The 27,900-nt window shown below is 29.5% G+C and overlaps 1 long non-coding RNA gene across 2 annotated transcripts; it reads right to left on the bottom strand.

The window, feature by feature from the left end:
• Positions 1-1,077: 1,077 nt before the first annotated feature.
• LOC145315154 (uncharacterized) lies at positions 1,078-27,900 on the bottom strand. Of its 2 annotated transcripts, none has more exons than XR_013877962.1 (5): positions 27,803-27,900; positions 10,432-10,547; positions 7,603-7,716; positions 3,299-3,394; positions 1,078-2,937 (listed from the first exon to the last, which is right to left on the bottom strand). It is a non-coding gene; the product is annotated as an uncharacterized LOC145315154 (long non-coding RNA). The 2 variants fall into 2 exon arrangements; XR_013877963.1 differs by having other exon boundaries at positions 3,299-3,370.

Below are 27,900 nucleotides of genomic sequence, written 5' to 3'. Positions count from 1 at the left end.
AGAAAGAATTTTATTTTCATATTTTCCTTAATGCCTTTTTATCTAACCCATTTTATTTCTTTTGTTAAAAGTACACAAATTTTTTTGTCTCTAAAGGTTTCAATATTTAGAATTGAAAAACATTTTTTTTTGTATTTTGTATTAAAATTTAAGTGTTTGTTTATTAAAAAATCAGTTCAATAATATATTAGCGAGATAATTTGTTTGTACTGGAATATTGTCTGAAAGTTCAGTCTATGCTTGTTTTTGGCCAAGGAATGTTCTTCCCTCTTTTGAACGATAAGGGGCGGACGTACCTTTTAAGAAGTCATCAGATTAATCTAGTTGCTTTTATTGAATTAGACTTATTTACAGTAGGCATAATGATTTTTGTATGATCTAACCGGTGGATTCTACTAGTTCTGAGTAAAGCAACCTCGCTGATTGCACGATCATTGCATGAAAATTGTGCCTGCTTATAATCTTAGGAATACGCCCATTTCTTAAGGTTAATACAATGCGCCTTAACTACATATAACTAATTGGCATAAGTACATATCTAATCAAGTTTTGTCTATTTCTGAAATACCTAATTTTGTAGAACTTCCTGTATCTAAAAAAATAGTAAAGATGAATGAATATTGTTATACCTGTGTGTGTGTGTGTGTGTGGGTGTGTGGGTGGGCGTGTATTCAGACACACTGCAGTATCTTAAACACATCATAATACATTTTACACCATAACATCCTCTACTGGTAACTTTGAACCACGTTTTCAATCTCCCTCGAATTCCTCATTTTTCAACCATTAACTTCAATATTGGGATATTTTAGTACAATGAAAGCTGCGCTTTTGTACACCTTCATTACAAAGAAAAATATTGTCTAGCGATCCTCCAATTTGCAATACAGATTTGTTTTAGTAAAGGGAAGGGTATCACAAAAATTAGACTTTTATGTACATTTGCTTTAATCTATTATGCGAGGTAGGGAATCAAAAAAAAGAATTATTAATGTCTTTTTAGATGTTAATACCATGCAAGCACGTCTTAGGCATAGAGAACAAAAACACATGAAACAAAACAAAATTAATCAAACATTTCTAAATCAAATTTATTAAAAATGTTTTTACAAGATATAACGTGTATATCATAATAATATTGATAAAACTACATCTAAACCAAGATGTAAACACAATTCATAAAAGAAGCTTAATCAAAAATGCTTCTTCATAAAATTTAACATTTTACAAATACAATTTAAGGGTTACAACATTTTATTCATATAAAAGATTATTTTTGTTATTTTGATATTTTTTCTTTCTTAAAACTACTTTATCTTCTACATTTGAAAAAACGGAAAACTAAAAACATATATTTTTTTAATTTTTTTTAGAATACAAAATATTTTATAAATAAGCTATAAGGAAAAATCAACATAGTTCAGCTTTATTGGATAAATAAGATTATGACCAGTTGGGTGCTTTCTAGAAGAGCACAGCAAAATCTGAAATGAGTAGATATCATACTGATTTTTTTTTAAAAACACACCGTAACTTATTATAAGTTAAACGATTTGGTCTTAATACAATATTAGTACTTATAAACAAAAATTAATAATCAATACTGTATTACATTTAAACTTGAAATAATATTAAAAAGCAAACAATATTTATTTTTGTTCATAAATGAAAAAAAATATTAGTTTATCTGACCATTTGAATATAAAGCACATTATTTAAGTCATTTAGTTCTTATACAGCACCATTATTTTCAGCATTTTGTAAAAGAGTGCCTACCAAGAAAACTTTTATAAAATAGCACCATGACTTTTACACAGTGTTTAATTTTCCTTTTGTGTTAGGGAAACATCTATTGCTTTATTAGATAACTATTAGCACAATATCATTACTATTAGCAAAGCTAATTTATGTAATTAATTAAATTTTTGCATTATAAATAAATTAAGCTTTTTGACAGGCACTCATTTTATTTTTAAGTATATTTTTTTCAAGTAAAATTATACAAAAAAAAATACAAAAAGAATCGAAAGATTTTGAATTATCAAATTTTAAAAGCCTTATTGAAATGAATGAAAAATTATTCTTTTTTAATAAATTAATATTACATATTCTTTTTACATATGATTAAATATAAAACTAACTTCTAAAAGACACACAACTAAATATTTTAAAATAGGACGATAACATTCAATAGTATCGAAAAAAGTTGGTATTAAATAACATAAATTTTTTCGCGCATTCTGTTTCAGGTTTTTAGAGTTTTTCTTTAAAATGCTAATACATTAACAATTTAGTAAGGAAGAACGGGGATAGAGTTAGTTGTATAAGAGAGATTTGTAATTTGTTGGGGGAGGTAAAACGATATAGGGAAGAAATTCTGACAGACAAACCAACTGACCAATATGTGTTACTTGTAGAGTATCTTTACTAAAAATACTACACAATAATTACAAATATAAACTGGCACTTCCTTATCTAGTCTCTTATTATCTATCATTACATTATTTTTGATACGTCAATGCTTTGTGAAATTTCCAACATCTTTGGGATATTATTTTAGGGGTTGGTGAGAAAAGTGGGTAATCAAATTTGGTTTTTAGTAATTAGTGGGTAGATATGTGGTAAAATTGACAACTTATTTTTTGCAGCTCCTTTACATTATTAAATTTGAATCTTTTGGGTTTGTAAGGGTAATGTTAAAGGGTAGGTGTGAAGGAGGGTCGGGTAAGTTTGTGGGTAAACTCATCTGATATCAGAATGCATTATATGTGTGTAAGGGTAAAGTTATTATACAACAATAGAATTGTATCTGACAACAACATACAGTTCTATACTGTAACAACATCAGATGACATAGAGTCAGGCACAGCTGATGCACAGATTTAGACTGTGTATACGTAGCTTATTCCAGAGGTTGTCCGTGTTAATGCTCCTTTCCTAAAAAATTAATAAAAGTTTATTCATTTGTTTCTCGTATCTCTCTAACTCCTGCACTAATAAGGTTCTTTTGTTAAATGAAGCTTTTTATAGGTTGAGGGAACTATTTGTGGGAGGACACCGCCATTCCTCCAATAAAAATCGCACACTAAAAAAATCCACCCCTACTCAAAAAATTATTTTAAAAACTGAAAAGGAAAGTAAAGGGCCAACTTCCAAGTTTTTAAATAGTACTCTGTTCTATACTATTCTATAGGGTTTGAAAATGTCTTATTAATTTATAGTTATGCAATCAAAGCGCTGGTTCTATCCACCAAAATTATTGAATTACAGTGTTATAATTTAAGAAAAAATAAACTACCTGTTAACTTTATTAATGAAAGGATTGAAGGATCTTTGATTTTTAATTTCTGCCTCCGCCATCTCAACATTCCTACAGCACGCACATGTCAACAATCTAAAGCAACATAACACTCATCTACAAACTATTAAGTGTGTGTGTCTATTATTTACAAATTTACATGAACCATACATTCAAGAAACTTTTTAGTCGAACTATTTATAAAGCTAATAATTTAGAATTTCCAAATTAAAATAATAGCAAACTAAAACATTCATATCAAACTTTTGCATTTTTGTAGAAAATGAAAAATATTCAAATTTAAAATGATTATGATCTTAAATTGTATTTTAGTCCTGTGTTAAATACAAATCATGTTAATTCGAATTAGCATGACCTACTAACCAACTATCCAATTCCATTTTCTATTCAAATGCTACAATATAAAATGATCCTATAATATCAAGTAGTTAGATTTTTTGTCTGAAGCTAAAGATCTTGGAAACTGCTGACTCTCATTGATTGTAATTTTTATGGAAGCTTTTAAATGTATTTGGGTGGTTTTAGGCTATTTTCTAAAACTTCTTCGCTCTCCCCTAGAGGCTAGGGGTTAAACAACTAATATTTTTGTAATGTAATAAAAGCAGATGGTATAATTTTACTGGCCAACATCCATTAGTTACTTATAATATTATATGTTATAAATATACAATTGCCTTTCTTAGATTATTTACACTTTTAGTTCTATTAATAACAATAAATTTAGAGATGACTTATGCTTAAGTCGAATTGATAGTATTAAAGTTATAAAAAAAAACATGCAAGTAATTGAAGTCAAAAGTGTCATTTGTTCGACTGTATGATTTATTTAGCTTTGCTCTTATGGATGTTGTTCATAATTCTATAGACATTTAGAAGGACAAAATAATAAAACAATAAATGTTTCAACGAATCAGGTATAATGAATTAAAACAATTATTTTGCATTCTACAGTTTTGAAATATTTTATGTTTAATAATGTACAATCGTAAAGCGTGATACTTATTATCCAAAATAATATAAAAAAATTACATGTCTCCTGTCTTTCATCCCGTTGAAGAAGACATTTTCCTGTAATGCAAAATGCCTTGTTTTAAGTAAATGTGTGGTTGAAGGTTTATTCAATTTAATACTTTTCAAGCTTTCAAAATATGACATTCAGTGCTTAGGGAAAGGAATACAATTCAAGTAAAAGACTTTTTATTTTAAAAAAAATAAAATTTAATAGGGGAGTAAAGACCACCTTTTTCCTCACTCCCAGAACCCATAGAGGCCTCTAGGGGCGTATCCCCTTGTAATGTATGACCCATTACATACTAAAACTAAAACTAAAGTAAGACCTATCATAATTGTGAAGCGAAGTTTTTCTACATTTATATTGTTATCTGAACCCGTCTCTCCAAAGAAACTTAGCTCTGGCAAAAGTTTTAGATAATTTTCTTTTTTATTTTAATAATGTTACTTCACGTTAAAGTAAGCTTTTGCATTCATAGATGTTAGTCACAATTAAAATTACTATTTTTCTAAAATGTTTTTTGTTTACTTTATACTAATTATGAATTTATGATTTGATAGTTCATTATTAGTCTTAAATATCAAAAATGTTTAAATTGATATTACATGATAAAAGACGTTTTAAAAACAATAGGCTAGCATTGGTTTTTTTTTCTTGTTCAAAGTAGTAAGGTGTGTGTGTAGATATTTGTCTGCTTATGGCTGGAAAATAATTAATCTAACTGGAAGGATAACGGGTTTATGGGCATACATATCATTACATTCATATCCCAGATTATACACAAAACATACACACTCCACTCTAAAAACTTAAACTATCCCCATAGAATAAGGAGGAATAGAAATGAAAACCCTAAATATTTCTGGGAAATTTGAAGGAATCTTTGACTTGCGCAGTAAAGACAATAATGATAAAGTACAAATCACAATGACTAGTTGGACAAAACTAGAAAAGTTTAATTTGTATCAACATCTAATATAAGAAACATAAGAGCGCAACCTAGTTTTATAATATAAATACTGAGACCAATATTTTTTTGTAAATTTTCTTACATAATCATTTTTTTAAGGCTTAATATGCACATTAAATTCATTTTTAATCCATTGTGAATAGGGAAGAGGATGCTGGATTCTTGGCTACATGGCTTTTAGTAAATCATTGGAAAAGAAATTTATTTTGAATATTTTTTCTGAATAATTACTGAAATCATGTTATTTACTAACAGCCTTGTAGCCGTTTTGGTCTTTCAAAAGTTCCAATTTTACTTCAGGCTAGCCAGGCAGAATCTTCTACCTGGATTCTATTCTATACTTTATCTTCTTTGACTATCCCTAAAATATTATTTCAAAATTGTTTCAGAGGTAAAGTGAAGCTATCATATAATTAGTACCATGCATTTTTAAACATCATTTCTTATTTTTATGAAAGTTACAACATTGAGCATTTTGGAAGCAGCTTAGAGTGCCAAAAAATAACTTCATACAATTCAAATTGCCAATGATAAGACAGTATACCTTGTGATTGGCCAATAGTTAAATATATACTTGCCTACCATTGGTCGTTTGTGTTGTTTTATGTCATTTTTTATTAGGCACTTTAAGCTGCTTCGCATTTTGTTATTTTTGATAATTTGTATGTTTTACCCTGTATTATATTTAGTACGTATTATTTTGGTACGTTCATCGTCGATTATTATTCAGCTAACTATTAATTTATGGTATTTTTTTGTATTCAGAAAAAAATTCGTGGATTTTTAATCATAATTATAATTTTAGTGGATTTTTTACAGTAGCTGATCTGAACTTACATAGACAGACAAACAAATCTTTGTTGGCAGAGACAACATAATTTCTTTGTTTTATGTTTTTCTACCAGAATAATTGGTGGAAATCAAGCATGATAATCAGTGCTAATACCATCATTAATGTCTTTTATCATATTTCTTTTCTTTCATTTTTGTGCCATCAATAAAGTTATAGAATAGATTGAAAATGAAAAGTACAAGGTCTTTACACTTAAAATCAAGATGTATTGGACTATAAAAATAATACAATTTAGGTAACTGAACAAAATGCCAAAAAATCAAATAGCAAGCATTCTTTTTTAGAGATCTACTCGTTTTTATAAACTTTCGTTTTTTAAATATCCTTTTAAGTCATTTAATATTAATTCTTTTATCTACTTCACCAATATTTACTTTTCTGCTGGATAAGAGTAAGAGAATTAGATATTGCATCTAAGAACTTTCCTAATGCACATCTATTCTAAATTATCTTTTGTTTGATGCATATGTATGTATATATGGGTGGGGTATTATGTATAATATTTTTGTTATGTAAATTTCTTTCTCGTCTATAGCAGAGGAAAGAGGATAGACTAGTGTAATAATTTTTTAACTAAAAAATGATAATTTGAACAAAAACCAGATCACATTGGGTCAAAGATGCCTAGCTGTGAACTCATTAAATAATTAATATACTTTTGTTTGTTATAAATGGTAAAACAGAATTGGTTTAAAGTAACATTGTCCAAACTTTAAATCCAACAATTTTTAGCTTAATATCCAGTAATCATGTTTTTTTCATAATTGGGAAGAGTGAAAACATTTATTCATTTTCTAGAATATCACATCCCTTAAGAACAAAAGTGATCAAAGATATCTAATTATACAATTCTATAGAAAATTATAGACTTACTATTCCTTCCCTCTAAGTCTAACATGCACATATTTTATCGAAAATAATAAAAAGGAATTTGATTTATTCCCTTTTATTTAAACATGATTTTAAATTTATATTCAATAATATATTTTATATCAATGTATAAATCATTATTTATCATAATGAAACAAACTAAACAAACTAGGATCGGAGTTTCAATATTTATATTATTCTGAGAAAAAATGTAAGACAGCTCTTGAATGAAAAAACTTCATCAATTTAACTATATTTTTTATATATATTTTTACACCAATATTAAAAAAAAAGCACTAAACTTTTATTTTGCACCTTTATGTTGAATGTTCATTCAAAGCTATCTATTCATCTAAGACTATCTAATACAAAAAAAACTTAGATGGCAAACCATAGAAAAGCCTCTAACTTTTCAATATTAATAATCTAGTTTCAACCAGTAAATTTTATCTCCATAAATATAAAAAAAATGTAAAGCCACGATAGTATTACTTTGATAAGTAGATTTGATAAACAAAAAATTGTAGATGCAATAATTTTTCTACAGTTGCCATATCCCTGTCTCCGGTAGGTCCCACCTGAAGCTAGGTGACACTCTGAGCATGCAGAGGAAGAGAACCAGGAGGAAGAAGACAAGGGCAGACACAACATATAGAACAGCTGCGGTTAGAGAGATTGATACACTACTCATCCTAGATATATACATTATCATTACTACATACAGTACATAGATTGATACACTACTCATCCTAGATATATACATTATGATTACTACATACAGTACATAGATTGATACACTACTCATCCTAGATATATACATTATCATTACTACATACAGTACATAGATTGATACACTACTCATCCTAGATATATACATTATAATTACTACATACAGTACATAGATTGATACACTACTCATCCGAGATATATACATTATAATTACTACATACAGTACATAGATTGATACACTACTCATCCGAGATATATACATTATAATTACTACATACAGTACATAGATTGATACACTACTCATCCTAGATATATACATTATGATTAATACATACAGTACATAGATTGATATCTTTACATAAGTAGAGTAGATTGTTAGTATATAGGCGAATTGACTGCTTTTTTGATTGATATGTATTAAGGTCTTAAAAAACAGATGGATATGAATATGTTTAGGTTTAGTTAGAGATAATCAGATAATTATATTCTTAGCTTAGCAGAGAGGCAAATAGATAAATGGCTATGCTGTATGTGATATGATATGATATGATTTATTAGCAGTAAATTACAGATTAATTTTACAAATAATTTAATACATTTTAAATTACATCAATTTTTATAGATATATTTATTTACATTTACAAAATTAGGGTAACTGTACTACAGGGCCTTTAAAGTCAATCTTGACTGTCCTTCGGCCCAATTTTCATTTAATTTTTTAATTTATTTACAGGTTTCACAAATGATATAAAATAATACTAGCTATTTACATGGTATGGCATTAAAGTAACTTACTCTTACTGGTTGCGATATTTAAATTATATTTAGGTTTTTCCACAGGGATAACACTTTCTCTCCCTGCATTGAAATGTTTTGTACTTTGATATACACTTATTTTTTTACATACTTTTTAACAGTTTTGGATGAATTTAATGTTGGGAACAAAAATAAGTTTACTTTATAGAGAAATACGCTAATTTAAAACAGTTTGACATTAACAAAACATTTGATGCAATTATTTTAATAAAATTTTGAAAGGCCGTTAAAACAAGATTTTTCTTTTTACTCTAACTTTTCTAATATTATTTTTTATTTTCATTGAATGTCTAAAAATACAGCAACCTTTTGAATTAGTAAATACCATTAAAAACCTATAAAATTTGTTAGAAGGTAGCCTATATTCTTAAAAATTACTTTAAAATGTTAAGCTTAAATGAGTGCATGCAGCAGGGAATCAAAGAGTAAAGTTTTCTATATTTGAAGTGGAAAGAGTAGAGGAAAATAAGTTTTCTGTCTTTTTGTGCAGTTTTTTAATCTCGTTTACCTAATTATGGGAATTTTAGTTTTTACAAGTTAAATATTACATTCACCTACTTAAATTTTAAACTTTTAAACAAATCTTTGATAGATAGATATACGGTTATTTATATCGACGCCCATCGTCGCGTCGCCCATCAAGAGCAGATCTTGACAAATAAGTAAAAAAATTTTGCAGGAGTAACGTAGTTACGAACATGCGTACATGTATTACCTAGTTATAGAGTAGATTGGCTATTAATAAGTGTTAAAATAAAGTACATTAATATTAATTGATCTATGTAAAGTTATTGCAAAGAGTTTGAAAAACTACAGGTTTCTTTTCAGTCAGGAATATAAGAAATGTTTTGTCAAAAGTAAATTAAGTTGAACTAAAGAACTTAAAAACATTGCCTACTGCTAATTTGTTTCTTTTTCCTTTACATTTTATATTTGTTAAGTAAATTTGAAAGTACTATTTGACATTCAACCTTAATATTAAATCATATAGTAAATTATGAAAACCAAGTAACCAATCCCAAGAATTTTTTTAAAGTTTGTATAATCTTCTGTCTGAATCTTATATATCTTATCTTCTTTTTTTCCAACCAGGGTATAATCATAATTAAAATATACAAACCAACTTCCTAATGTTAAAAAATAGAAGTAGATTATAGTGTCTATAAAAAAAATGACGTCATACAATACATATAACCAATGTTAGGCCAGTATATATTTTACCATTGGTAACTTAAAATGTATACTGGCCTAGCATTGGTCATTTGTATTGTATGACGCCTTTGGAAGACAAGTTAAATAGACTTGCAAAACATTATGGAGTGGTTAAAAATCCTTGTATCCCTGGAACTCACATGCAGCCTGTGCAGTTCTCAGGCATTGGATATGCGATAATTGAGATGGAAAAGTTAATATATTTCTTTTTATGGACACAAGAGTGGATACAATTTCAATCAAGAAAATGTATATTATGCACATTAAAAGCAGTAAAGATTGTTTTAAAAACATGCAGAGTGCAGGAATTTCTAAAAGTACAGGAACATAATAAAATAGTTAAACTGATTATCTTGTGCAGGGGTCATGAGCAAAATAATAAATTTTAGTAATAAACTTGTATAGTAGCTTTTAATGAATTATTATTTTAACACATTGTTTAAACTGTTTAAAAAGTAGTTATAGAGAAAATAAGCTTTATAATCGTATTTAAATGTCTTATGAATCACTAGATTAAATAAATGCAGTGGCATACAAAAATCTCCATACACTGTTTTGAATTATTAGAAAACTATAATTCGCGTGAATTTAAGATTGAAGCTATCCTTTACGCCACAATAATTTGAAAAATGTTATTTTAACTTTTTTACCTGAGTAATGAAATGATTATATGAACTCTTTAAAAAACAAGAAAGCCACACAGAACACAAAGAACAAGGCTGCTGCAGCGTACAGAACTGTGGTTACCATCATATTTAACTATTTCCTAAATATTAATAACATATTATAATTAACAAAGATCAGAACTATAACATACAGAACTATGTTATCATCATATATAACTATTTCCTAAATATAAACAACATATTATAATTAACAAAGAATGGAACTATAACATACAGAACTTAAATTATATTATATAAACTATTGTCTGAGGAGTTGAAAGAGTAAAAAAGTCAATCAGGCAACAAGTGAGGGAAGACAACACTTATAAATATGCTTTGTTTCTAAGAATGCTAAAGTTTTCTTTAAAAAATTAAACCTCCCCCTCTGATGGGTTATGTTCAATTGCAATGATTCAAAAGTATACTTGAAAAGTCAAGTATAATTGCAAATATTCTTTTTTTTCAAGAGATGTTGGTATTGAAAAGGCCTTCAAAATGCAATTTATATTTTTGTTGCTTATACATATTGTTACTAAAAGAAACATCCAAACATATTCAAGTGGGTTCTTTCAATTTTTCCAACAATAAAGTCATTTTTGAAGATACAAGGCTAAAGTTAACAACACCTAACATTGCATTTTAATAGTATAGGTTAAATATTATGAAAATTAAAATTGGCTGCGTATTTTTTTTTATCAAAGTTTGTAGAAAAATGGATATTTTCTTCCATCTTGCTTTATAAGGATATCCCCCCCCCCTTTGCCTATGACTTTCGCCGTCCCTTCCCCCTGATAGTGGACAAAATAATGCCACGGTCGTAGCGGTTATGCATCTTGCGTCAGGTTGAAGGGTGACGCAAATTTCAGACCCCAGATTTGCCGATTTGATAAAAATTTATCTTTATATTATAGCAAATTTGATAATCTAGCAAGCATTGCTTTTATATTATAGAGAAAAATAGTAAATGAAATAGCGAAAACTGAGATCTGAAATTCCAATCGCCCTTCCAATATGACGCATGAGCGCTACGACCGGGGAATTATTTTTTTAAAATAATCCCTAAAAAAAGTTTTTGGCCCGCTTCGCGCGCATTTTTATTACTTAATATTAAATAGTATTTAAATTACCCCTGCCAACAGATTTAAGGGGGGGTAATTACCCCCTCTAAGCAAATTTTACCCCCTGGGTAAAAATTTTGGGGGGGTAATAAATTTGTGGCGCGCGAACATTTCCCCTCCCCCCCAAAAAATACCCCCCTTAAAAAATTTTCCCTCCCCCCAAATAAAAAAGCTTGGTCGCCCCTGAATATATCCAAAGCTTTTGAAATTCATTATCAAAAGTAGACATATTAGTAAATTCACATTTTACATCATATTACCAGTTAAAAAGATTTTAGTTAAATATTTCTAAAATTTTGTTTTCTAAAATAGAGTTTTCATTCCAAACACAGAGAGCTAATATTGAGGATTAAATCATATATAAACACTCTCAGTTTTTTCCAGCAAATTTTATTAGAATTCAATACATGACCGAGTTTTGTAACTGTGTATTTTGTACAATTTTGCTACAGATTAGGCACTGGCATAGAAACACGAAATATTTCCCAAAATTCTTATCTATTTGCTGTTCTTAATAATTAAATGAAAAATTTAAGAGCTTTATATTTCATAAAGCGATTAAATCTCGTCTAGGGGGACTATTATTAGGCATTGGTTAAAAAAAGAGCCAATAGCTGACATATCATCGACTTATAGATGTTGAACATTCTTTTATTTTGGCTAAATTTAGCCCAAAATTAGCATAGAAATATAAGAGGCTAAACAGAGAAGCAGTATTTCTTTTTTCCCGTGTATTTTTTGTCCAGCGATATCTCTGCACAATATAATGTACTATAAAACATTAGACTTCAAATTTTAGACCGTCTAAATTCCTGGATTACCCAGCAAGGATAGATTGTATTTATAGCTCCCAGAATTTTGAATGATTAGCAAAATTCGCAGTTGTGAAAATGTTATCATCCTAATTCAAAATAAGATTAATTTAAAATTTAAAAAAATAGATCGAGAAAACGCGAAGCTGGGTCATCTGATGTTTTTCCCATTGATCCCCGACGGTTTTAAATTAATAAATTGAAAAGAATATAAAAATGATGTATTTTATCGAGGAATCTTTCATACAACAATTGTTATTAAAAAAAAGCGTAAATGCAGGTTATTTATAAACACATTTTAATGATAAGTTATAGTAGACAAATACAACAATGCTAGCTCTAAATACACTCTGTATACCAAACTCATTGAAAATGATAAAAGTTGTCCCGGAGGCTAGAGCTGTAAAGTGTTCACCCAGCTCTCAGGGATAGGGCACCCGAAGAAAAACATTTTTCCCCTGGAAAACATAAAAAGAGGGGTTATATAACCATATACGGTAAAGAGAAAGCAAAACTTCCATTATGAACATATTCCAATAAAAATTAGAATAGTTATTTCAAGCATCGTATTATAAACGGCTTTCCGCGGATATAGAATGTACAATTATGAGATTAAAACTATTTTTTTTAGCCCCGAGGTGCCGAAGGCACCGGCTAAATAAACTGGTTTTAATCTTGTAATTGTACATTTTTATATTCGTAGAAAGCTGGATATAATACGATGCTAGACATAGTTTTTTCGTATGGATGAGAACCGGTTCCTATCCACCGGATTCGAATGAATACGAGAAATGATTTTCTTCCATTTCCTTATCCCTGACAGGCTTTATCAATATCTGAATAGCCCGTGCTGGAAGATAAGTCCGTATTCTAAAAATATTTAGAAAAGAAGGTGTATCAACTTTTTTTTTATAGCTAGCCGGTTCTTTTAGTAAGTAGTAGATGTAAAATTTTTCATAGAATTCAGATATGCAATCGGTTTTTTTGTAGACCTCTTATTTTTTAAGTAATTTAAGTTTTTTAAAAAAGATTAAGTCGATTTTAAGGTACTAAAACGCAACAAAAAAAAAGGAAGAAAATGTCCATTATGTACAAAAAAGTAAGATCTTTAATTTGACACCTTACTTTTTGAATTTTGTCAGGTAATTATTAAAAAAATTGATTTTTTAAACCCACGAGAATAAAAACTTAGAACTTAATTTTATCATTTCACAGGTAAAAAAAATGGGTTAATATATACCTTTAGAATCAGAAAAATATTATGAATCCATTGTAAGCAAAATTGAAAAAAAAGTTAAAAAATAAAAAATAAACAAATGGCCAATTATATTTTTTGTTCAGGCAACACTTTCCTCTTCCCTTTTTTACCACCTCTTTACCCTCTTCCCATTTATATACTCAATTCAAGAATTAAGACGTTGCCTGTATAATATAATATGATATTTTCATATAATTCCTTTTATTGTAGTTTATATACTATATTGTAAACTTTTTATTTCAATTTTGCTTAGAATCGATTTGTAATACTTTTCTCATTCTAACAGTATATATAATGCCTATTTCTTATGCCTGGGGAATGAAAAAAATAAGTTCAAAGTTTTTATTCTCTTGGGTTTAAAAAAATCGATTTTTTCAATAATTACCTGACAGAATTGAATAAGAAAGGTGTCAAATTAAAGATCTTACTATTTTTGTTCATAATGGCCATTTTCTTTCTTTTTTTTTTGTTGCATTTTAGTACCTTAACCCTTACAGATCGAAGGGGGGGGCTCCAAGAGCCCCCCCCTCTAGTTTTTTCAATCTCATTTTTTTTGTGGGTAAGATGGAGTGCTGTGACTTCATGACTTTTTAAGTTTAGTAATTATACGTCGGCAAGAGTTGATTTTATTAGGATATCTGGTCTGTGTCGGTCGTGGTGTCCGGTCAAAGTCGGTTGGGTAGCACCAAAATTAGAAAAAAATTCTAAAAAAATCTTAATTTCTACATTATGACTTTTGTGTATAAGGAGAAACCTAAAATTTTTTTGGTGAATACTTAGATATCAATGACCTTCTGAGAAAGATGTGTTATGACCGTTTGACCGCTCCCTGACCGACTTTATGACCGGCTTTTACTACAGACATATATCATGAATATCGTGGCTTCTATTACAGCTAGAGTCCTATAATTTTTTTTGGTAAATCCTTGAGCAACATCAAACAGATTAAAATATTAATCGGCGCCGCCAACCGCCGTTTTACCGCCGTAACCGCCGAAAATGGCGGTTTCCGTTATTTGCCGTTTTTTGGCGATGATCAGAAAAAGTAATTTTTTTGTAATGAAAAATAAAAGTTCGTCCTAAAATTTGGTCATCCTAGCTGCAAAATTGGCCGCTCTACAGCTGTTTTAAAATTTAACGGCTGGCCGCTAAAAAGCGGCTAAGGAGCGGCCTGGCTGCTATGACTAGAAAAAGTAATTTTCTCTAAAAATACACATGAACCACCAGAAAAAAATTTTACGTCTTTATCTGTAACAGGAGCCGAGATAGAGGGGGGGGCTCTTGGAGCCCCCCCCCCCCCGATCTATTAAGGTGGGAATTGGGGCCCGAGCTGTAAGGGTTAAAATCGACTTAATTTTTTTTTTAAACTTAAATTACTTAATAAATAAGAGGTCTACAAAAAAAACGATTGCATATCTGAATTCTATGAAAAATTTTACATCTACTACTTACTAAAAGAACCGGCTAGCTATAAAAAAAAAGTTGATACACCTTCTTTGTACTTCAAATAAGTGACACCTTACATACAAAAATAAGAGGATGACTGTCTGTATGTATATATTCATTTCTGCTGAGATCTCATGATGGACTGGCCCGATCGTACTATAAATTTCAAACAAGTTTTTTTGGTCTAGAGTAGGTTTTATGCTATTTTTAGCGGTGCACGGGTAAATGGCTCTCAATTCAAAAACATTTAAGATTGTTTTAATCGAAACCAAAACAGCGTTAAGTGCCAAAAAATGACGTCAGACAATACAAAGTATCAAATGATAGGCCAGTATAAATTGTAATTGACTAATGGTAAAATTTATACTGGCCTGTCATTGGTCACTTGTATTGAATGACATAATTTTGGGGGCACTTTACGCTGTTTCATCGAAACCTATTATTTTTGTTTTTTTTACATCTCATAACACCAACTTATTAAAATTCAATTTTTCTCATTATCTTTTTTAAAAGATTACTAAGCTTAACCTTTATTTTTATGGATTTTCTATTAAATAATAATAAAGAATTAATGAATAAACATAGAATAAATAAATGTGTTCTTTTTCTTAGTAAAGTTAAGAGGAAGGGTTCATAAGGAATAAATAAACAAAAATTCTGGTGTTTCTCTAAACATTACAAAATAAGTTCTTTACAGAAGGGAAACTAATAAACTTTTTTATTCGATTGACATGTACAAGATAATCAGTAACTTTAATTTAATTTCTTTTGTTTCGTTATAAACCATATTTTATTAGAATATAATTTTTGTGACTTTTGTGGCACTTTTATCCAAAACTATGAAAGGATAACTAGATTTTTCTGGACATTTATCCAATAGGGACATAAAAATAGAGGTACAAACATGGTTAGTTAAGTATGTAGAAATAATTCTTTAGTATGTGAAGAAAAAAATTAATGTTAATTTAAGTATGAAATATTTTAATAGAGTTAGTTTTATTATAAATGATTTATTCTTTTACAAAAAAAACATTAATTCATAATCAAGATTTTTTAAAGTAGCTACGCGACAAATATTTTATGAGAGTCAGTATAATTTAAAAACCATTTTATTTTAACCTTATATCTTTATTTTGTTAAAGATTGTCGTTTTGGGATGAAATAGCCGTAGAGCCTGGGTGATAAACTTAAATATATTTTCACAATATCCCTTTCAGAGATAATTATATAGATGAACGACCAAGTAGCTTATCTCAAAACACAAATAAAAATAATGAAACCAACCAAATGAAATTAAAACTAGCAATATATTCTATTTTAATTTTGTCAAAATTGGTTAAATTTTTTTGTGGCTGGCACAAACGATAATGAAATAATGTGGTTTCATCTTGACAATCTAGGTTTTTTTGCATTCCTTTGAATTTGTAAGTAACCTATGGGTAACCTAATGAATTCAATTAATTCATGAACCGTTCATTCATGAATTAATCTCACATTATTTAAGCGTTTATTTGTTGTTCTATAATGTTCTATGATTCCTTGTCAATAGTTTGTGGCCTGAGAGAAAAACTAAATGTTCACTACCCGCTGGAATTTTAAGTAGCCAAACACTTGTTGTTACTAGGCTTTATTTGTCTTTCATCTGTTTGCTTTATTTTCTATTTTTTTGTACAATACGAATCGTGTGTTGTATAGAGCTTAGCTTCCCTCCGTATGTCTGCCCATTTTCTCTCTGTAACACGAATTTCTTAAGATACATAGAGTTTATGTTAAAGGTTTATAAACTAGCAAATTTGATTTAACGATTCTTAATCTTTGATTTTGACACCCTAAAATTTATATTAATAACATATTTTGCAGTTCAGCCGACTTTATCTTTTGAATGTAATATATTTTGGCAAGGTTAAATAAATTTTTCCACATATAATGTACGTACTTACTACTAAAATATGCATTTTTATATTTAGTATGTTTATATATAATAGCCAATATTAAAACTAAGTTAAAACCTTAAACAAAACGCGCCCCTCGCCACTACTGGCTTCCAGGGGTTTGAGGTTAGAGGTTGAAATCCAACAAATTAAATTTAAGTATTAAATAATATTTTAAGATTACAGCAAACAATGTGATATATCATGACTATTATTTTATACAAATTCAATTTTCTACCTTTCTGCCGCCAAACTACTAACAACTATTTGGGTTGCTTTTAAATACTAACCTAAAGTTCGCTCATAATATCTTAATAAAGACTACTGAAAAAAAAATCTGGCATTTTATAGAGATACCTTTTCAATGAATATTTCATTTACATTGAAACTCATACATATTTGACATTTCTCGTTATGGATATAATTTAGTCCTCATTTTATAATAGTGTAAAACTTAGATTATAACCCTGACCTGTTTAATATTTTTTTCTGAAAAAAAGTATGGAAAGGTTTATTTAATAAATTTTGCATTGGTTTTAAAATTGTGTGAACAAGTGTAGCCATTGTTTAAATTTAATAAAATAAATTAAACTTTAATGAAAAAATAAATCTCTTATCTTCTTTGCGTCTATAACATTTACATTGTACAGTTTTTAATTTAATTAGTAATTGGTAAGATATCTAGGTCTTTAATTCTTAGTGTAAACAAATCGACCCACTACGACTATAAAAGACAAGGTAAAAATCAGCAAAAAAGCAAAGTTATAATCTCACTAAAAAAGTAAAATAGTTTATTAGTCTACTCGTTTTAAAAATCAAAAAAAAATAAAACTTCCTCACAGTGCGTATAAAGGTGCTTTGACTTTAGTGTCAGAACCTAAATTGGGACATAGTGCATCTCATTACCCTAGGTTAGGTAACTTCATTTCACTTTTCAATAAAAAATAAAAGATTTGAAAATTTTAAGTTCAATTTTTACCCACTAGGAGTTATCGCATAACCATGATAAGAAAAGCAAAGATTAATAATTTAAAATTTTGAACAAGTTTGCTTTTATAAAGTTCTTTATAAAAACACTCCTGAAGTGAGTTGATTCATGGCCATTTTTATCAGTTGCTTTGCTAAGGTCACGGAAATTCAGCCTTAAATAAATCATATATAGAGAGGTTTTATGACAGACATTATAATAGCAAAGTTGTTTAAAATTTTAAATAAATGATCTTTGCTTTTCTTGTCATGATTACGCGGTAACTCCTAGTGGATGAAAATTGAACTTGAAATTTTCAAATCTAATTTTCTCAAAAACGGCTGCATTTTAGATTTTATTGAAAAGTGAAATGAAGTTACCTAACCTAGGGTAATGAAATGCACTATGTCCCAATTTAGGTTCTGACACTAAAGTCAAAGCACCTTCATACGCACTGTGTCCTACTGTTATTTTTTTGTACTTCTTTCCCTCTTCCCAATAACTAAAGCCTTGGGAAACTAATGAGTAAACCAAATCAGAAGTCCATTAAACTCATGCCCTGGTAGTTAAATTAATGGCCTGCTGGCTGGCAGGCAGGCTCTGGCAACCACTCTGGTCCAGGTTAACAAATAGTTTCATCTTATTTCACCTGTTTCCGCTTTACATTTACAAACTATACAGCTTAGTTCTTTCCAATAATACATACAACATAGGATATTCTTTTAGTGCAAATAAAAACAAGGATGATTATGTCAAATATATGCAATCATATTTTAAAAAGGCTTCATAATTGTTGTCTAATTCAGGGGCGTCAAAGTTTTTTTTTTTGGGGGGGGGGGTTAAAAATATTTTAAGGGGGGGGATAATTCAATTTTTTTTTTTTTTGGGGGGGGGGGGTAAAATGGCGCACGAAGTAATCGCTCCTTTTGTTTCTGAATTTTTACTAATCACATATACATACAGTAAAATTTATAATAAAGATTTGCTTTTTTTATTACATTGGCTTTTATAGGTTTTATTTAAACGCTAAAATAAAAACAAATAGAACAAACATTTTTAAATAGAAACTTAAGTACATATGTACAAACATACTGAGATGTATTTTGGCACAAAGATTTTTACTCTATAAATTAGGACCAGAATATATACAAAATATATAGTAAATCCTTATATGAAAAAGGTAAAATGATTGTTTGTCTATGTCTATCTGTAACGAAGGATAGCTTGGGTCGTTTAATTAATTTTTAGCATAGCCGCATATAGTTTCCGGAAAGGTTTATTTAAAGCTCTATAACCATTTGAAAAATAGATTTTCAAAAAAAACTTCAATATAACACAAGTCTTATTTTTAAGAAGAATTGTGTATGTCCAATGGTCCATGTATAGAAAGGCATTTAATTTATATAGATAGAATTTTAAAAACCTGACCACAATAGAGTTTAGTAATTGAAACTATCTATACAGACTCAGAGTGTTTGCTTCCTGTTAAATTGTTTTTCAATACGTTTTGTTGTATATCTAAATACTATTTAGTTTCTATATGAGGTAAACTCTCCTATTTGTTGTTGGCTAAATTTAAAAATTAAAATTTTAAAGTTTTATTTATAAACTAGAAGCTACTATATAATTACAAATGTCCGTCTAAAACATTTAGAGGTATTATCGACTGCCATTTAATACAGATGACTTAGATTTGTAATGATACATTAGAAGCAACTAATAGTGCCTATAAAAAATGACGTCAAACAATACAAATGATTACGATTACGATTGGTCAATAACAATGTATACTGCCATATCATTGGTCATTTTTATTGTATGACGTCATTTTTTATGGGCACTCAAAGCTGCTTCGATACATTAGATTGAAAGATTTGTAAGATTTGACGTACTGGCACTATGTGTTTTAACAAAAGGACAGCCATGTTTAGAAATTTATAAAAGCATCAAAAATAGATGAAATGAAATATTTTATGGTAATCACAAATGCTATTTTTAACACGTCACTTTTTTCCCAATAGCATTTATAGTAAAATTGGAGAAAAATATGATACCCATATTTTTCCAATTTCCAATAAATGGCATTTTTCTACATTTTGGGACAATTGCAGTATATTTCATAAAGAAATGTTCAGTTATTGTTGAAAACTATAACTAATCTAAGCTGGTTCAAAAATAAGTCATTTGATTTCTGGTCATTTATTTTCTTTTTATTATAAAATAAGCCAATTATAATAACATTTTGACCCAATTTCACATTCCTTTGCACCAATCTTATACCGGTCTGTGCTTTGAATATTACGTAAATTCCTGGATTCTTTTGTCGTGCATTTAGAAACAATAATAAATAAGGGAGAGCCAATAAATAAATAAATAAATATGTTATGGATAATGCTTACATTCATTTATAAAAAGCCAAGCTTTACTACTGTCAGGATGTTCTGTCCGTATGTCTTCAACGGATAGCTCTGATATTTTTAGCATGTTAGAAACGATTTTAAACTTTCAACAAAGATTAGTGTAGTATTAAGGTTTTATCTAAAAAGTATAGTAATTCTATAAAAGTTATCAAAAAGCCTGTACGTCAGATTTTTAGCATGTTCATTTTGTAAATTTAATTGTTATGTTATACGTCCTTAATTATTAATTTTAGGACTTTATCGACAAAAAAAATCATCTTTGTTAATATTGGTTTGTTTGGTTTGGGAAGTTTAGTAATAGCTATTGTGGATGTTTTATCCTTGTTGTATGAGTATTTATTTATAACAATATCAAGATGATTATATATAAACAAACAAAATAACATTTCAGATCCCAATAAACTTTTGATGTTAGATTATTCCAAGATCACAAAATAATTTGACTTGGAACTTTGATCCCTCCGGACCAATAAAACAGCAATCAAATAAATAGTAATTTTAAATTTACATTTTAGCGAAAATTTTTTTGGACACGATGAATTTTTTTAGTTCTTGTTAGTTTAACTTTAGAAAGGCATTCGATGAAGATAGAATTATTATTTTAGCTGGGCTAAGCAACCTCAGCGGAGATTAGACTCGCTGGTTATAAAAGCTTCGGTGTCAGCTGCATGACTTACTTATTTTACCCATGTGCCGTTGTTAAGCTCGAAACGCGCGAATTATATTTTAGCTGCTTTAGTTAGGAACCACAAAAAGTTTTGTATAATAAATAATGAAGGAAACATAAATGTATGGGGTGGAAATGCGATACTTATTGCAGTTGCGTTTACAATACAACCAAAACATTGAATATTTACCCCTCTCAAAATCGTTAGAGGGGGGGGGGGGGGTTAAATTTGTTATGATAGGGGTCAAATGATATTTTTCAAATTTTGAGAGGGTTAAACACCCATTCATCACAATTCTCCCTGGATATCCCTGAAACACCTCCCCTCCAATTTTTATACCTGTGATAAAATTTCATTTATCCTATAGAATTGTAACATTTTTGGTTCAATGGCATATTTATTAACAATATATAATACAAAGTAGAACGATGTCTGTCTGTTTGTTTGTTTGTACCGAAGGATCTCGCTAACCGCTGAACCGATTGGTTTCTCCTTTACAGGGTAGTTTCTCATAGGTTTATAACTATTTTTTGGGGGGATGGGACACCCTCCACCCTCCCAAAAAATACCCCCCCCCCCAAAAAAAATTTCTTTTTAAAACTAAAAATTAAAACAGTGTGGTCGACTAACCCTCCCCCCCCCCCCAAAAAAAAAAATCCTCACCCCAAAAAATAAATTAAAAAAAAAAATTCTTTTAAATCTAAAATACGAAAAATCAGGTTGATCAAACCTGTTGGGGCAAAGCCCCTATAGGCTAGGGGCGAAGCCGCTAGTTCCTAAATAAAGAGCGACTGTCTGCAGATCCAAAAATATCTGATTGTCCATCAATGATTGATTGTTTCCCGTTATCTACCAATTATCATCATATTTTGCAATATGATGAAAGCATCCAAATATTAAGATAATAAAAGGGAAAAGTAATACAATAAACATTTTAAGCCATATAAATTTTTTTATTGTTCTTTCAATAAATCACAAAAGTTTGGATTTTTGTCACTAGAGGACGTGATACATTTTTATGTTTTATCCATGAACAAAATCTTCCTCTCAAAGTGCAAGATTATATGGCCAAAGTTTTACGGTCAAGTCACACTTTGATTGCACAATCTTTGTCTTCAAGGCCTAACTCTGAATGTTAATGAGTTGCACCTGTTTTGAGTCTACTATAATTAGTATTAAGCATCAATAGGAACCATTCTTAAAAACTCTCTAGTTAAGATGTTCGACTGAGACTCGAACTTATAACATATCCGACAAATATAGGATGCTCCATGTTATGCTACAGTCGCTGGTTAATTTTACAAGGTAAAATCATATTTATGCAAGATTTTGACCGGCCTCATAGGCGGATATGATCTATTGTTATAGTAGCTGCGCTACTATTAATCTATTCCTATTCTGTTTAGTTAACAAGTAAACTTTTAATGGGGGCTAAAATTTGAAACCAAGGAGGTGTCCTACTTTTAAATGTTTCATAATATTCAAATTAATATTAACATACAAGCAGGATAAGTTACATAAATCTTAGCTAACCTCTTTTCTAATTACATATTTACATCAAATTTTTGCTCGATTTTGTAATCAAATACTGTTCCATTAATAATATACGTACTGTAATATAAATAAAAGCACCAGATCATCTAAGCAACACGTGTACGTTACAAATATATGATTATTATTTATCGTGCACTGATCTATCCCTGTACTCGACTATATATAAATGTATACTGTAATGATAAAGAAAACTATAAATCATTATTACGCAACAAATGCATATCATAAATGAAAGGGATAATGCACCTAAATAAAATATTTTTTTCCGCCAAAAAATGAAAGAATTTTACAAAAATGCATAAATTTCTTCTGTGCATCATTGTTTTTTAATGATTGAGGTCTCTGCTTTTTAGCTAAGCTTTGTGCTAACCCTAAGCAGGTTTAAAGCTTTTTTAGGATTTATAATGAGAACATGTCGATAATCATGAGAATGAATAAAGCTAAACAAAAGAAATATCAAATATTTTATGTCACAAACTTTTTTTGTAATTAATATCCCTTATAATACATGCATAAATGTACGTGGTTATATGCTATTAACCATATAATAGCAATCACACGGAAAATAATATAGAAATAAATCTCTGATTTATTATTATAGGAAAATTCTTATTAATTGAATATAAGTAAATATTAATGATTTATATTAACATGTACAGCTTAGTGCATAGGTTGCTCCTAAGTTAAAAGAATTTATCCTTATTTTAAAAATAATAAGATAATTGTCTCTCTGTAATAAAGCATCGTGCTAACCGTTGGTTCCATATTCTTTACAGTGAAGATTCTTATGGGTTCAGGGAAGGTATATACTTATATTAGCTGAGATTATCTCCACCCTTCCAAGAGTGATCGTTTCTGGATAAAAATTTCTCCCGAGGAAAAGTTTTTGCCTTTTTCCTTTTAAATATAAAATAAAAAGTGAGGGTCGAACAGACATATAGAACCTACAAAAGAGTGGCCACACAACTAAAAAAGTATACTGTACATTATTATTTTATAGTGTAATGCATTGCATCTCAACATATTTTAATTCCCTAGTACTTAATATACTAAATATTAAAAATATTTTAAAATTTTCCTTTTATTATCTATAATACAAAGTAGAACGATGTCTGTCTGTCCGTCTGTCCGTCTGAAGCTTAAGATCTCGGTAACCACTGAACCGATCGGATTCTACTCTTCAGGGTATATACCTATTGGTCCTGCGGTGGTTTTAAGCTATTTTCTTGGGGGGGTGGACACCCCCAACCCCCCCAAAAACAAAAAATCCCCCCCCCATTTTTTTTTTTTTTTTTTTTTTTTTTTTTACAAATTTTATGAATTTTACCAATTTTACGAATTTTACAAATTTTACGAAATTTACGAATTTTACGAATTTTACGAATTTTGTGAATTTAATCACAAAATGTTTTCCTGCTGGGTAGGTGCGAAAATTTGTGATCCGTTCTGCTGGGTAAGTAATAGAAGATGTAATTATACCTCTTGGGGCAAAGCCCCTAGAGGCTAGGGACGAAGCCACTAGTTCTTAATATAGTGATGCTCCGCATAAGTCCCTTGATGGTTTAAGACTACCCTCTAGATTTTAGGAATGCACCCACTAATCATTAAATAAAAATTCTAGGATGTTTGTCTGTGTGTGTGTGTGTGTGTGTGTGTAGCTTTGGATCTCGATAACTTGAGAATCGATTTGGTTCTAATTTACAATATAACTTATAATAGGTACAATGAAGGTTTATAACTATTTTGAGGGAGTATACCTCGACCCTCCTAAGAGTATTCGCTTTCATATAACTAGGGTCTGTCCGTACTTCCACTTATTCTTATCACGAAACCACGATGGCTGTCGGACTTAAACTGTTTTTAGTTGGGTCATTCAACGCAGAAGAATGGAGCTTTGAGCGCGATCGCATTTGGCTATTTTCTCCTTTTATAAGTTGTTATATGTCAAAGGATAAGCAATCAAACAGGGCCAACATAACTTTACAGACAGACAGAAGTATCGAAAGACTAACTTGCTTAAAAAGTAGTTTTGCTACTAAAAAAAGCAAACTACTTTATCCTGTTCTGAACTGCTTTATTTCCTGTACTCTTTATCTTTTTTTTATCCGAATCCCCAATATTCAATTACAAATGAATAGATTTACAGCTTATGTGCTTATTATAAAGTAATGTAACAAGTATGGTAATGGTCCAGAAATAAAAAAGAACCCAAACATAGCCGATTAATGATAAAGCAAAAAGAAACGAATTGAAGACAATTGGCAGTTAGCTAAGCGCTTGAAATTAAATTTTTTAAAAAGTTTATGCGACTAAATGCAAATTTTGCTGATTTTATTGATACGTTATCTCATTCGTTGGCTTCAAAACTTTGGGAACTTTTAATAAATCTTGGTTGGGTTGTACAGCCATGCAATGTCAAACATTTTCCAACATTATATCTAATACACAGATAAGTTAATTTTGTTTATCCTAGTTTTGGACGCATTCAATTTACCGTCCATTGTCTTATCCCGTAATATTCATGTTAATTGTGGACTGCTCAAAAAAAATGTCGGCTGTTTGCATCTTTTAACTTCTACAATAATCATATTTTTTTGCACACGAATAAATTCGTACTTAAATTGAGAAAGGAATAAAATGTAAATTTTCCACTAAAAATTGAATGTAATATTGTATACATCTTTTGTGCTCCTCAATATTTATATGTAAATGATCAAAATTTCAACTGAAAGAGGGGTGCAAAATAAAAGAAGTAACGGGTCAAGTCGAGATTGGGATTTCATGAATTTTCGGGTCAACTTAAATTCAAGCGACTGGCCATAAAAACCTTAAACTAGCACATCAAACTGAAATAACCAAGACTTAAAGTGAACATATTTCTAAAGTTCTTTGTATTTCTGTTATATTTATAATAAAAGACAGTTTTAAAAAATCCTTTCTGACTTCGTATACTTGAGTTGATCCGAAATAACTACTTCTTCCTGTATGTACTTTATACTTTTATCTATATTGGTAATAGAATATATAGAATCTATACAGAACAGAGATAAATATTCAGTATTATATTCATGCATGTTGTAAGTCTTGTATAGTATTAGACAAGTGAATATGACATTAATTTATCATAAAAATATTTCTGGCTAAATCGGTGGTATCAATTTAGGGAGCTTGTCCTAAATAGCCGTCCCCCTCATTTCACTTATACATAAAAAAAGCATTTTTAGATATAAATGAAAGCATCACTTTGATTAAGCCAATCCCTAAACATCAAGGATGTGTTTTTTAAATTTAAAAAAAAATGGAAGTGCAGTTTTGTGATAATTTGTAAATAATGTAAAAAATTCTAACCCATATTGTCGTAAATTTTTGTAAAAAAAAAACTATTAATGTACACAGTTTAATTTCCCAATATTTTACCCTGTCCATGTAACCTATAGTATGGCCTTAAAAAGAAAACTGTATTATACATAAAAGTGTTGGAAGTAAAGATTTTAAGGGGGAAGCTACAGATATTATTTGAAAATGTGTAATTAGAAAGTTTAACCCCAAATAGAATAAATACTTTTTAAAGTGGACAAATGTTTTTGTTGACAATGCCAAGAAAACAGTTTTAAAAAGTAGCGCTTTATTTAACACAAATTAACCTCTCCCTTATTTTGGAATAAATTTAAAATCGTGGTTGCTTACCCCCTTTTTATAATTTATTTTTAAAAATAATTTGGAGGGGGGCTTAATATGCCACTGAAAAGAACCAGAAAATAAAAGGAGAGAGGGGGTAACTCTTATGGAGTTTTCTTAATTTAATATTTATATAATTTTTCTTTGTTTTTAAGCTAAGTTATAACTTTTAATCACAAGGCGCTTTCTAATTCTATGAATCAGACTTCTATTCTCTAATTTTACTAAATCAGTCCTTGATTTCATACTAGAAGGGCGAAATGACAGGAAACTGAAATGGTGTCCAAAAAAGTTTGAATTTATTTGCAGTATAATGTGGAAATTATATCACTTTACACCCACTTCAATTCTTCCTTACTCAAGGTTTAAAAAAAAAGTCGGCCTTTTTATATGTATTGACTTCCTTTTTTCATCCCCTCTAGAAATACACCTCCTTGGCAAAACCCTGTGCACGTCACTGATTGTCATGAATGTAAAAAAGGAACAAAAACTTCCCTAATTTCATCTTCTAACCACTAAATGATTGTAAGTTTTTTTCAGTCACTAATAGGTCAGCCTTTCTTATCCTCCGGTTTTAAAAATTTACTTTCCATAAATAAGCTTTTGACCTGAGGTGAATTCTTAGAAAAACTTTTGCCCAACTAAAATCAGTTTGCCCCACTAAAATTTTAGTGAGGCAAAATTATCCCCTCTAAATTTTTAGTTTTCCTCACTGATTTTAGTGGGGCAAACTGATTTTAGTAGGGCAAAGGATTTTTAAGAATTTACCTCTGGTCAGCTAAAATTGAAGGATCAATATATGAAGATTGTGGTTACATTTATGTTCTATAGTTTCCACTAAAGTGGCATATGTGCAAGTGGTTCATTTATCAACATGCAAGGATGGAACATTGGACTGATCAGTATGCTGTTAGCCAAAGTAATGCAAATACGGTCTGTCATTTGTTTGCTCAAAAACTGTGGGGACTTTTATTAAAACATTGGGGACATACATAAATTTTGTTAATTGTATAATCCCTTATACTCAGTGAAAAGACACGAAAGCAAATGTGGAAGGGGTAGTTTGTTTTAGAAGTAATGGCTTTTAACAATAAAAATAAAAACATGGCTAAATGTGGAAATCATAGTACAATGATTACATTTGAGCTGCACACGAAGCAGAGACATTAAACCAATTTACATGCATTTCTGCCCGTAGAAAACGCTTAAATATAACAAGAACGGGGCAAATCTAAGTATGTTTGCAAAATAAATGTAGCCGTCTATCTTTAATAGCAACCGAGAAAATTACCTTTGTGCCATAGCGTTAAGGACAGACAGGCAGAGTAAAATCGTTTTTAAAATGTTGCTTCAAATTATGTTTGATACCCACAGAACACATCATTGCAATGTCGACTTTACTTTCAATAAAAGATAACTACGAATTAATGACAAGAAAATGATTTCATGTGCAACTGGGCTTATCTTGGTACCGCTCATTTTTTTCCATTAAAATAAAACTTACCTTTAAATCTGACTACAAATGAAGTTAGGTATTTAGTTTGCCAGCTATGCTTCACTCACATTATATATATTTATATGCTTGTCATTTTAGCTAAATCT

The sequence above is a fragment of the Acartia tonsa genome, chromosome 3 (genome assembly GCF_053477335.1).
Source record: "Acartia tonsa isolate MP-2025a chromosome 3, ASM5347733v1, whole genome shotgun sequence".
NCBI lineage: Eukaryota > Metazoa > Arthropoda > Copepoda > Calanoida > Acartiidae > Acartia > Acartia tonsa.
This window is presented reverse-complemented; position numbering and strand designations above follow the sequence as displayed.